The sequence below is a fragment of the Heterocephalus glaber genome, unplaced genomic scaffold, assembly GCF_053883595.1.
Source record: "Heterocephalus glaber isolate CG9 unplaced genomic scaffold, H.glaber_assembly_v1.0 deba00001226, whole genome shotgun sequence".
NCBI classification, from domain to species: domain Eukaryota; kingdom Metazoa; phylum Chordata; class Mammalia; order Rodentia; family Bathyergidae; genus Heterocephalus; species Heterocephalus glaber.
This window is the reverse complement of record NW_028258219.1, coordinates 385,488-398,398: the sequence shown is the minus strand read 5'-3', so window position 1 is coordinate 398,398 and position 12,911 is coordinate 385,488.

Below are 12,911 nucleotides of genomic sequence, written 5' to 3'. Positions count from 1 at the left end.
CGTTTGCCCTCTTCCTTTCGCACTGCCTCCTGCCTGCCGCCTGTGATCCAGACCTCCTTCAGCCGCCAGATCCGCCCGGCGCCGGGCTTGGGGCGGGAGGACGGGCCGGCTCAGGAGCAGAGTCTGAGCGTCCTGGAGCTGGAGGAGTCCGAGGCCGCCGGTCCCGATGACACCCGTCTGGGGTCTCTGCACACCCTTGGCTCCTCAGCCTGGAGCACAGCGCCTGGAGAGGCCCTGCATGCCACCTGGCTCCCCTGTGCTGCCACAGCGGCCTAGTGTGGGCTGGGACTCATAGGGCACGGGGACGAGAATGGGTGCTTTCTCCTCAGTGGGGACAGCTTGCCTCTCTTCAGTCCGCCGAGGTCCTGTGCCCACCCTCCCACACACCTCTTGGCCAGTTGCCTTCTTTCTACCTCAGCCCACCAGTGTACTCGGTCTCCCGGGGGCCAGAGCTGCCCGGGTGGGCTGTGTTGCAGGTGCCCACCGGGTTGGGGTGGGGGTATGCCGAGCTCAAGGCCAGTGCCTGCCCTCAGCCCAGCGGCTCGGGGCTGGTCTAGAGTGGGGTGCTCAGGAGCCTGTAGGCACAGGCGTCACAGTCCTGAGGACAGGCTGTTGCTTAGCCTGGACCAAGGAGTGAAGCCGATGAGAACCAAAGGACCAGTAGCTGGGAGCCCTGCAGCCGAGGGGCCCGCTCTTCCTCAGGTGTGTGGCAGGTGACTGAGTCCTGGACCACTGCCTGCGGTCACTCTGCAGGAAAAGGTGGTCCTGAGCAGAGGCGTCTGCCCCGGGGGCTGGGCTGGCCTGATTTCAGGTTGCCTGGGCCACTAACAAGCCATTGGTCCACCTACTCAGGTTCCTAAGAAGACCAGGTTACCCATCTCGGGCTCTGGGGCCATCACTTCCGCTAGGACACCTTCCACCAGGTCTCCCTCGGCTCAGAGACTCAGGCTTGGCCATCTTTAGACTGCGGAACTCCGAGTGGGCACTTCCTGTGGGCCTCGTGCTTCTGCACAGGCTGTGGCTCTGCTTCAGCCAGCCTGATGGGCCAGGGAGAGAAGGCAGAGGGCTTCTTGCCTCCCCCAGGGGCTGTCTCACCTCCTGTCAACCCTTCCATCTCCAGGAGTCTCAAGGCTTCTTGCAACCCCAACCCCACCCTGGCCCTCTGCCTCCCTGATACCCATCCCACCCTCTTCTCTTCCTGGGTCTTTTTTCTACAGCGTCCCCCTGAACCTCCGGTCCCTGCCCTTCCCTGTAGGTCAATTTTAAATTCTCACAACTGGATTTTGCACATCTCTACCTACTTCTAAGTGCTGTAGATTCAAACCCTGCCCTGAGCTGTTCAGGGTTTTCCTTCCTCCTTTTTCGTCATTGTTAATGACTACCAGGTGTCTCCCTGCAGCCTCGCAGCTGTCCAGGGCCCTGGGCAGGAACCCGGGAGTGTCTCTCTCCCTCCTTGTTGAATGTCTTCCATATCCTGTGTTTCCATAGCTACGTCCATTCCTTGGCCTTAACTTTGGAATTTGGAGATTATTATGCAAACATGTGTAAAGGCTCATGAATATGGATGACACTGGAATTTTATAAAGTCTAAAATAAAACCAGAAACCTGATGCAGTGTGCTGGGGCTTGTTTTATCACATGTGCATTCTTGTTCCTGTGGCAGTGCCAGTCTGTGTGGTTCCCCCGGCAGTTATCAGCACTGCCACTGCCACCCCCCAGCCAGGAAGGGGAGACCCAGCTATGGGGCACAAGCTCAGGAGGTCTTGCCTGTCCCTGCACCCACCCTGTCCTTCAGCTATCACTGTCGAGGGTGGATAGCCATACTTGGTAGGCAGCAGAGTTCTTATCAAAGGTGCCCCTTTAGCTGGGGATTCGGTTGCCAGGAAAGCCCACGCCAGTCCCCGTGTGGTGTGAGGGAGCCTGTGGAGGACCAAGTGGCACCCTGGCACTGAGGCCCGGTCCCCCCCGAGGCAGGCACGCCTGTGCCTGGTTATGCAACAGTTCAAGTCCCACCAGTCCCAAGGAGGTGCCCAGGCACCTGCCATGTCCCCTTCAGGGACTCAGCAGCCAGGAGGAGCCACTGGAGCACCACAGATGAGGCCCCGGTGATGGTGGGAGGAGTCGCTGGGCTTCCCTGGCTCTGTCCCTGGCTTAGGACCATGGTGGGGACTGCTTTGGGTAGAGACGGTCACCAGGGCTCGTGTAGGCAGGGGCTACCCGCAGGCCAGTTTCAGCAGTGTGTCTGTGCAGCAACCTATAGTCCCAGCACTTTGGAGGCTGAGCCAGGGGGTCACAAATTGAATATCAGCCAGAGCACTTCAGCAAGATTCAAAAGATAAAAGGCTGCAGACGGGGTCTAGTGGCAGGGTTCAAGCCCTAGTACTGAGGGAAGAAGAGCCTGTCCCTTGGGACACCTCCAGCGCACTTGAAGGGCTGCACCTATGGAAATGGGCATCGAGCACAGCGTGTTCCAGCATCACCCACAACGAGGGGAAGAGGAGGTCTTCATCCCCACCATGAGGCACAGCCACGCTTGGAGATGCGGGGAGAACACCCCATTACCCACATGAGCAACAGAAACGGAATGACAAAGCAATGGGTCCTCTTGCCCAGGTTGGAGAACAACTGTGTATAAACATGGAAAAATCTGGAAAGGGGCCTCCAGGGATGGCCAGGGGTCCGTCCCAAAGCCTGGCTGCGTGGGCACCTGCTGCCTCCTACCCCTAGCCTAGCCCAGAGGGCTGATTTTAGTCTGGTTGCCCAGGACACTACAAGAACACAGCCAGACATCCCCGACCGCGGCCAAGGTGGAGAGAGACAGCAAATCGAGGGCAAGTATTTGGGGTGCAGGGACGGAGCGGGGCCCCGGGTGCAGGCCTGGTCTGCCCAGGCAGGTACAGTCAGGAAGTTGGCAGAGGAGAGGACAGTGGAGGGCTCCCAAGGATGGCACCCTCTCCCTCACGAGCATAGCAGGCGCGAGGGTACCAGAAAAAGACTGATGATGACCCTGGGCCTGAGAGGCCAGGACTCCAGAGTCTTCCAGGCCAGTGCTGTAGTCAGCAGGATTTGGCAAGGGGATACATTAAATACAGGACACATAACTTACAAGATTATTTTAGGATAATTAACCAAACAGTCAAATGCAAAGGAGTGCAAGAGATTAACCACACACTAGAAGCCCAAAGGACTCAGCCAAGGGACCGGATCCCAGCAGTTTCCCACACAAGTCCAGCTAAAGGCAGTGTCCTCCTTGAGTCCAGCTAGTGGCCTAGAGCCCACGGCAATCTCTCCTGCTTGTCCTTATTAAGGATCTGCACCTGGAAGGCCCAAAGGCCAGTGGTAGAAGCCAGAAAACCTGCGCCGGTGAGATGAAGGATCTGTGCCACCAGGCTGAGGAAGCCACACTGGAGCCAGGAAGGGATGCTCACGGTGAAGACCAGAGCTCCCCTGATGAGAAAACAGCAGCCGTTGCCAGTGACAGTGGGGCCCGAGCCCCTCCTCCGATGAGAACAGCCAAGTTCACATCAGGAAAACCATCTGCAGCAAGCTTCTCGTAGGAAATCAACAGGCCAAGATCCTCCCCTCCAGCTCTCTTTTTATGGCTGTTGTTAACAATCTTCAGGTGGGTCTTCCATGCCCAGGCCACGCTGATTCAGTTCAGCTGGGCGTTACAAGTTGACTGTTAGTCAGCCCACTACAGCCAGACTGGCAGAAGAGTCATGTCCGAGTGGAGGGTTCACAAGCCTGTGTGGCCAGGGAGACAGCCTCCTCTTGGTCAGTGTGGACAGGGACCCCTGGGCTGAGATTTGGGGCCCTGCTAGGGGGTGAGAAGCTGGGGACTGAGGCCCAGGGAGGACAGGCTCATGAGCAGAGCAGCCAGGCAGGCAAGGGCCACCAAACCCAGCATTTCAGACAGGGTCCTCATGAGGTGGGGCATGGGTGGGGGTAGCAGGATCAGCCCCCAAAGGCCACCAGATACCTGGCCTTGGGGACCCCGAGAGGAGTCCAATAGGGAAAGCAGGTTGTAGGAGCAGGGCCCGGGCTTCTAGGAGGAGTGAGGGGCAGGGGCTGTGGGCCCTGAGTGAGTGGTGAGCTGCCCCTGGTGTTCAGTCTCCTCCAGGCAGGCCGGTGACCCTGCTGTGGCCTCCGAGAGGGAACAGGAGGCCACTGGGCCCCGGTGGCCATGAGCCGAGGGCTGGCCTGCAGGTGCTCCTGCTTTACCTTCATAGCCATGGCCTCTGGGATGTCAGGCACCAGGAGGCCAAGACGCGCCTGATGGAGAACACCACGTGGTGGAATGGAAGATTCCAGTCCCCAGCCAGGGATGTGGCTCGGCGCCACACCTGCATTGCAAGCACAAGGTCCTGAGTTTGATCCCTAATACCAAAAAAAAAAATGGAATGGAAGACAAACGCCCAGAGTGGCCTCCCGGTGACTGCAGGACTGGGTGGGAGAGCAGAGTGGCTATGCAGGACAGCAGAGTGCTGGAGCCCACCCCAGCCACAAGGTGCCCCACCTGGCCCTGCAGCCCACCCTGCCCCCAGAAAACCACAGCACAGAGCAAGAGGAAAAATGAACTCGAGGAAGGCGGTGTGTTCGAAAACACTGCACCACACAGGTTCACAAGGTACACCAATAAACCTGATAAACAGATGACTAACAAAGGTCTCTCTCTGTGCTTTGTTTTGTTTTGGTACCAGGGATCGAATTCGGGTCCTTGTGCCCAGGTTCAGTCTGGAAGGGTGGAAGGGGTTAGAGGTGGCTTCCCTGTCCCATAGCGGCCAGGGGTGTCCCCAGGCTGAGGGCACACTCTCCACATTGCTCAACTGGCGGGAGACCCTGCTTGGTGCCTGGACAGCCTGCTGGTCCTGGGCGCTGGGCTCCCGGCCAGATTCTCCTCTCACCCCTCTGGGGGCAGCTTACAGGAAACTGCTCTGTGCAAGGCGTTCCCGGGTCTACTGCAAAATCGCTAGGGAGAGCATCAGGTCCCGCTGTCCACGTCCGGTGGAGCGGGACACACACTGGCAAGTTCGCTCTCCACCTGGACTTTTCTGCTCACTTTTATCCATAGAACGATGCCACTACCATCACCCTTTTTGCTTTGGCTGCCAGGAAGCTCAGGATTGTTTGTTTGGTTCAGACACAGTGCTTACTAGACTAGAGCTAAACCAAGATTCTTTTCACTTCTTTTTTTTTTTTGGTACCTGGTATTGAACTCAGGACCTTTGCTTGGAAGGCAGGCACAGCATCACTGAGCCACATCCCTGGCCGTCTTTTCCCTTCTGCGCTGCAGGCCCTGCCCTCATAAAGCCCCGACCCGTTCCGGCATCAAGCCATGGGCACAGCCCTCCACCCGGCCAGGGCATCTCTCGGGCCTGAGCCTGGGAGGATGCTGGGGGCGCCCCAAGCTGCCTGGTGTCTCCAGTCCTCCCCACTTTCTGATCCCTCCACTCCAGCCCCACCCAGAGCGCCAAGTGCTTCAGGGCGTGAGGCAGGGGAGTGCCAGCCTGAAGCGTCTTCTACCAACTCCAGGTACTGGTGCAGCAGCCCCTGGCAGGGCAGCAGCTCACAGTGCACCTCTCAGGGCACTGGGCCTCCCTCCCTCCCTCCCTCCCTTCCGTGCAAAGATGGCCAGCAAATGAGGAAGGCTGGCCCAACACATTCCTGTCAGGAACTCGACCGGAACCTAGGGAACACTGGCAGGACAGGGAGAGAGATAGGCGACCAACTTCCAACCAAGTCAGGGCGCCTGCCTATGATCCCAGCACCGTGGGAGGCAGAGGCAGGAGATCACAAGTTCAAGTCCTACTGGGGCAATTTAGCCACTTAGTGAGAACTTGTCTCAAAATAAAAACTGAAAAAGGGCTCAGGGGGCCGGGGATTTAGCTCAGTGGTTTCGCCGTCTGCTGCACAAGCGCAAGGACCCAAGTTCGATCCCCGGTACCAAAAAAAAAAGGGCTCAGGGCGTTGCCCAGTATGAAGGTTCAATCCTCACAAAACAAAACAACAAAAACAATTCTTAAATGGGCAAAGATGTTGAAGAGACCTTTAAGAGAAGATGTAGGCCTGGCGTGGTGGCACAGGCCTGTAATCCCAGACCTCAGGAGGCTGAGGCAGGAGGATCACCACGAGTTCAAGGCCAGTCTGGGCTACACAGTGAGTTCAAACTCAGCCTGAACTACACAGCGAGGCCCTGTCTCACAAAAGAAAAAAAAAGAAAGAAAGTAAAATGGGAGTAAGCATATAAAAAGATAGCCAAGCTAGGTGTGGTGGTGCACGCCTGTGATCCCAGCACTCAGGAGGCTGAGGCACGAAGATTGCCTGGAATTGAAGGCCAGCTTGGATTACATAGTGAGTTCAAGGCTAGGCCGAGCTACATAGCGAGACCCTGGCTCACCTCCCCCACATACCCAAATCATAAAACAAAAAACAACTTCATGCTAAGCAAAGAAACCAGTCACAAAAGATGCTGGGACACAGGACTCTGTTTTCACGAAACATCAGAACTGGCAGGTGTGTAGATCCGCGGCCGCCCACAGCAGAGGACAGGCCACAGAGGAGGGCTGGGAGCGACTGCTGGTGGGTTGGAGTTCCTTCGAGGTGAGTTTCTCACGGGAATGTCACACACAGGGTGTGGTGAGGAGGACACAGTGTGGACGCAGTGAGAACCATGGGACTTAGGCTGCAAGGCAACTGCAGTTTGTAAATTATACACGCTGGTCCCTTGACTTATGAACTCAATTCGTTTTCCAGGGCTGACTGTAACTCAAGCTGGTTATAAATCAAGACAATTTTTCCCATAAGAAACAGTGGGAATACCCATGTGTTCCGAACCTCCCAAAGCACCCTAACCTTTATATAATACAAAAAGTGTTATATAATGTTCCTAACTTACCAGAAACACCAATAATTTTCCTAGTATATCCAGTTGTAACCCAAGTTGTTCGTATGTCAGCCTGGTCATAACTCGAGAGTCCACTGAATCAATAAAGCTATTTTTGTTCTTTTGAGACGAAGTCTCTGTGTAGCCCAGGCTGCTTTTGAACTCATGACGATCTTCCTGCCTCAGCCTCCCCAGTGCTAGGATCACAGGCGTGAGCCACCACAGTCGGAAACTCCCTTGTTTTTGAGAACCTGCCAGGGCCTCCACAGGAACGACCCTGACTACTGCGGAGGACACAGCCCCGCCGACCTTGCACCAGGCTCCACTTCTGAAAGGGCTCCCACCTCTTGCCAGGCCACCGTGGGGACCAGGTTTCCAGCACCCCAACCCCTGGGGCTGCCATTCACCTTGGCCGGCACTCACTCGGCCTGACAGCCTTGGTCCATACCCAGGCCACAGTGGAGACCCACAGCGAGGAGATGACACGAGACAGAGACGAGGGCCAGAACACACTGGGGTGATGTCTTCCAAGAGGTCCTCAGGATCCCCGTCCGGACGTCACGAGTAGTGACAGTGTCCTCAACACCAGGGCAAAACACAGGGGTTACAGGGACAGAAACGGAGGAGCCGTGGTCACCAGGCTGGGCTAACAGAAAGGCAGACGGGAGTTCTCCAGGAGGAAGTGCAGGAAGGAACGAAGAGCCTGGGAGAGGTAGATAGGTGGATGATTACAAATAAGCAGAAAGTAAAATGAATAAAGCTTTGTGAAATCCATTGGCTGCTATGTTCAGACATGTATTTCTGAAATACGTGCGGAATGAGGTGTGGTGGCAGGGGGATTAGAAGTTCAAACTCAGCCTGCGCAGCTTAGTGATTAGCGAGACTCTGTTTCAAATGCAGAATTAAGAGGGATTGGGGATGGAGCTCTCTGGCAGACCTCTTCCCAAGAATGTGTGAGGCCCTAAGTTCAATCCCCAGCGCCACGGGAAAGAGTGAAAGAGGGAAAGAGAGAGAGAGAGAGAGGGAGAGGGAGAGAGGGAGAGGGGCAGAGAGAGAGAGAGAGAGAGAGAGAGAGAGAGGTGGGGGGAGAGGAGGCGCGGAGCTGGCTGTGGCCCTGCACACCGGCCAGGGTGGCCCTGGGCTGCCGGTCTGGCCTGGGTACCCAGGTCCGTGGAGGGCCCCCTCTGCGACCTGCTTCAGGGCCTTGGGCGTGGGGAAGGGAGGGGCTGGGACTCTCCCGCCCGCCCTGCAGCCCCAGCCCAGTCTGCCCTTCCGCCTTGCTCTGCGGTCTTTTGGAGCAGCTCTCCTGACTCAGTGGCCAGTGGTGTTAGGCCTCTGCTGCACACTTCGCTCCCTCCTGCCAGCTGGCCTGGTGCGGGCTGCTGCGACTCCCCGGGGCAGAGAGCAGGACTTGGAGGTGCTGTAGGTGGATGGGATGGGCAGGTTCCCCAGCCTGGCCCCAGTGAAGGCCTCCCAGGCAGCCCACTCTACCCGGCACTGGGAAGAAGCTGCCTCCTGGGAGACGCGGGGGAGGGCAGGCCTGGGCTCCTCCGCCCTGCCCCTCCTACCCCAGGGCCTCCGCCTGGGCCTGGTGGGCAGGAAGGAGGGCCGGCCCCAGGGTGCCACCCCACAGCCTCTGGGAGGGAGGGAGGCCGACTGTCCCCATGGGCCTGGAGGGCAACCCGGCAGTGGGCGGAGACAGAGGGGTTCTGAGGCCTCCCCGTTCCCATGGGTGGGGCTCCGCACTCGAGCTGCCAGGGCAGACACAGGGCCTGCAGGACAGGCCCTTCTCACGGGCTCCACGGCCCGGCTGCCCGAGTCTTCCCCAGCCCAGTGTGGGCCACCTATGGCCTCCCAGTGTCGGGGCCCAGAAGATGGCAGAGGCCATCTCTGAGCCCAGGCAGGAGCCAGTGCTGTGCTCCCGGATTTGACTCGGGACCAGCATCTGAATCTCAGTGACCAGAGCTGAGGCTGCGGCTGCTGCAGAGACCGGAGGCCCCCGGAGGCCCCCAGGGTCCTGCGGACCTGTGACACAGGTGGGCCATGACCTGTCCCGGGTGCTGCCCACCTGGCCCTTTATAAAGACACCTCGTGCAGCGTGCAGCATCACTGCAGGTTGGGTCCCCTGATCCATCCCACCCCGACTCACCCCTGACCCCTGCAGCGCCTCCCTGAGGCAGGACTTTGACCAAGCCAGTTTGGAGGTAGGGACAGGCACTGCGTCCCTCCACGTGGATGCTGCCCTGCAAGGGACCGAAATACCGACTATGCCCAAGGCGGGCTGTGCAGAGCTAACCCCACAATAGGGTTGTTTACAGAGGTGAGTCGGGCTGAAGGCTGCGTGCCCCGGTCAGAGTCACTCGAAGCCAAATTCCGTTCCCACAATTGAAACTTTCTTAACTAGAAAGACAATGCTCTAATTACAATCACATATTTAGTCTGTTCTGTTCCTAATTTGAGAATGCTCTGTCTTGTCCCTTATGAGCCTTGACTGCATTAGTTTCCATAGAAACCACAGGGACTGCGCATCTTTACCTGCAGTCCTGCCCTTGCACATAGTTCACCTTTACCCCAGTTGATTACCAATAAAAATCAGTGGCACCAGGGATTCGGCTCAGTGGTTCTACCACCTGCCTTGAAAATGCAAGGTCCTGAGTTCGATCCCTGGTACCAAAAAAAAAAAAAAATCAGTGGCTTGGACTGGCCAGTGCCTTTGTCGCTTGCGCCGGCCTTGGCCATCCTGGCCCCCGCTTGCTCAGGCCTGCGTCATACACTGAGCAGGGGACTGGAGCCTACTGCAGAGGTTTCCGGTAACGCTTCAGGGATTTTCAGTACTGTCCCTCTTTCTTGGGGTTAATTTTGAGTTCTCAGGCAATAAAACATCCAGGGCCTAACAATGACCCACTGCTCCTGGGGCCACTGCTGGGTGTGCAGATGTCGCCTCCTGAGTGCCAGGAGCCAGGCTCCACCTGTCTGAACATCATCCCTGGGGTCCCTGAGCTGCAGGGCACTGGAGGGACCCGACCCTACCCTGCCTCTGCTCTCCTGTCCCCTCCCCTTTTCTTCTCCAAACACCAATGGTTCTGTCTGTCCCCGTGGCCTTCCAGGTGGGCTGAGGCCTGGGTGTGGCCAGGATGTGTGCAGGTGGACAATCCCTTTGGGGGCTCCAGGCCAAGGCAAGGCACAGCCCCTGGGGGCTCCCAAGTTTCACAGACACCTGGGGTTCCAGAGCCTTGGGTCCAGGGACAGGGGACCCCCACTGCCGGGCCACTCACCTGTGGGGAGCGGGCCTTGCTCCCCTAGGGGCCGCTCCCTTCCACCTGGAGGACGCCATGGAGATCAGCATGGTGTTGTCCTCCCCCTGGGCTTGCAGCCGCTCCTGCATCAGCCAGGCTGCCAGTGACAGAGGGGACACGAGTCACCCCGCAGCCCAGCCAGCCCCCCTTGCAGCTAACAAGACAGGGTGGCAGGACGGGTGGGGACTGTCCCTGAATGTGTGTGGCCACCTCCCCACTGGAGCCAGCCCCTGGTGGGGGCGCTGTCCACCCACCTGCCTGTCCTTCCGGCGAGGGCTGAGTTCCCTGCCCTGGGCACTGTCCCCTCTGCATGGGGACAGGGCATGGAGGCCCAGGAAGGTAGGCTTGATGTGCAGCCTCTTTCTCCTGCACCTGCAAGGGGCTTGTCAGTGTCAAGGGGACAAGATGGGGCCTGTAAAGCCACCTGCCCTTGCTGTGCTGCTGGGGGACCTGGGCCAGGACCCAGCAAGGAAGGCACAGTGCCCAGGGCCCCTGGGTCTCTTCCTGGGAGGACAGCGCCCCATCGCTGGCAATGGGGTGTATACATGGTGCAGAGGGAGTCATGGCTGAGGAGACGGCTTCAACCAGGGGTAGCACTGAGGGCCTCCGGTGTCATCTGCTGCATGGGGACTCGCTGGCTTGGGGGACTGAGGCTGCTTAGGCCTGAGGACCTGGCCAGAGCCACACGCATGCCCGTCCCTTCTCCCCTGCCCAGGTCCTGTGTGGCTCTGCAGCGCAGGGTGCTGCGGCAGTGCTGCCTCAGCCTCCCCAGTTCCTCCACAGGCATCGGGGACTGGCTCCTACCTGGCACAGTGGCTTTGGGGAGAGGCCTTGGAGGTGACGGCCAGGACCCCAGCACCGGCTCGGCCCAGCCCAGCCTCTGTGGCAGTTGGTCCAGCAGGGTGGGGCGGGAGGGCTCTGTGCTTGGCTCTGCCCAGATGGTGGCCTGCCCCCTCCCCGGGCAGGCTCCTCAGCTCCCAAACAGGTGCTGCCTCTTTGGAAAGGGGGTGCGGGTCTCCTGCTGCACACCCAGGCAGCACCCTCCCTCTCCCTCCTGCAGGCAAAAGTGCGCCCGGTACCTCGTCTGGGGCAGCTCCAGCCACAGGCTCTGCCTCAGGGTGGGACTGTGGCAGGGACAGTGACAGGTGTCCCTCACCCGGCGGTCCCCTGGGCAGGCCTGGCAGCTCCACTCCGGGGGGTCAAATGGGGTGCTGTGCAATCCATAGCTGTGTTGAGCATGGACCAGGGTTCCGAGGCCGCAGTGCAACTCTGCTGGCTCCCAGCGCCGGCCTCCTCCTCCAGGTCTGCCCCATGCCCACGGCTGTCCCTGCCTGGGTGCACAGCTAAGCCGCTCCATCCTGTCCCATGGCCTCTCCTGACGGCTGCCATCCCTTGAGTCAGACCCAGAGCCACCCGGGGGCGAGGCCAGCTCTGGTTCCCAGCCTGACGCAACTTTATCTGCTGCCCACCCGCCTGTCCTCTCCTGAGTCCTCACTGTGGCCCTCTGTTCCTGCCCCCAGTCCCTCATCTGGCTGGTCTGCCCCCTCTTCCTTAGGGTCCCCCCTCCAGCTCTCCCACCTTAGGGACTGACAGGGGACCCTGGGGTCCCGCAGCATCCAGGACTCCTCCTTTGCACCCCCTTCCTTTGGGGTCCTCCCAGCCAGGTCCCCTGCTCTTCCGGTCCAGCCCCAGGTCAGGTGTAGCTCCTCCTCCTTCTCCCTGGCCCTGCCCCAGGGCCCTCGCCAGCCTCCCTGGCAGAGCTGACTTCTCTCAGGCGTCTTCCTGGGGCCGCTGATCAGGAAGATGCCCGTGCCAGCCTGGTTGCCCGCTCATGGCCGAGGACACAGACGGCTCTAACAGTATTTTCAGCTGACTGTCAACGGCTGCTGTCACTGTGCCTTGTCCTGAGCCTGGCGCTGCGTGCAGAAGCATGCAGTGGCAACCCTCGGCCTGCGGATTAGTGGCCCCACCCTTGCAGTGCCTGGCCATGGGCTCCCCACACCCAGGCAGGAGCAGTCCCCTTGAGGGAATGGGGGGTTTCCCCAGCGGTGACTTCTCTGATGACCCAGAGGTCACTGAGCAGGCAGTCGGCATCCCCCGCCCTCCCTGTGTCGTCCCCATTGAGCTGCACGCCGTGGCTGGGGCCCGGCTGAGTATGCGGCCATCTTCCGGACCGCTGCACTCATCCAAGCCCCTTTCTGCACGCATCACTGTCTGTCTCCCTGGCGGGCACCTTAGGGTGGGTGACGGGTGCAGGGGAGCCGCCACTCTGCACCCCGCTTGTCCTGTGGTCACCAGCAGTCAGCAGAAAGGGCCCTGCGTGAGGGGCTGTGCTTCCGGCCTCCCGGGTGCTTTGAGGGTCCTTGCCTGGCAGCCGAGCAGGCCTGGCAGTGTGCAGGTGGGGACCCCATGGGGAAGCTGTGAGGACAGGGTACAGGGGCTTGCAGGACACGGGGTCCATCTCTGCATCCAGCAGCAAGGGAAAGGGAACTATTCAGATGCCACTCGCTGCCGTGCTGGGCGCCAGGCTTTGAGGGACTGGGCCTGGGTGCTGCCGCGGGTCCTGCTGCGGAGATGAGACGCCAGCACAGCTCGCCTGCTCCCTGTGAGCGGTCCCTCCCGGGACTCCGGGGCTTTGTGTGCCGTGTGCAGCCCCGCCACATGGGCTTCCGGAGGCCCAGGGGGAGGGACGCATCTTCCCACCGGCTGAGGGTGCTGTTCCTGCTCATGGC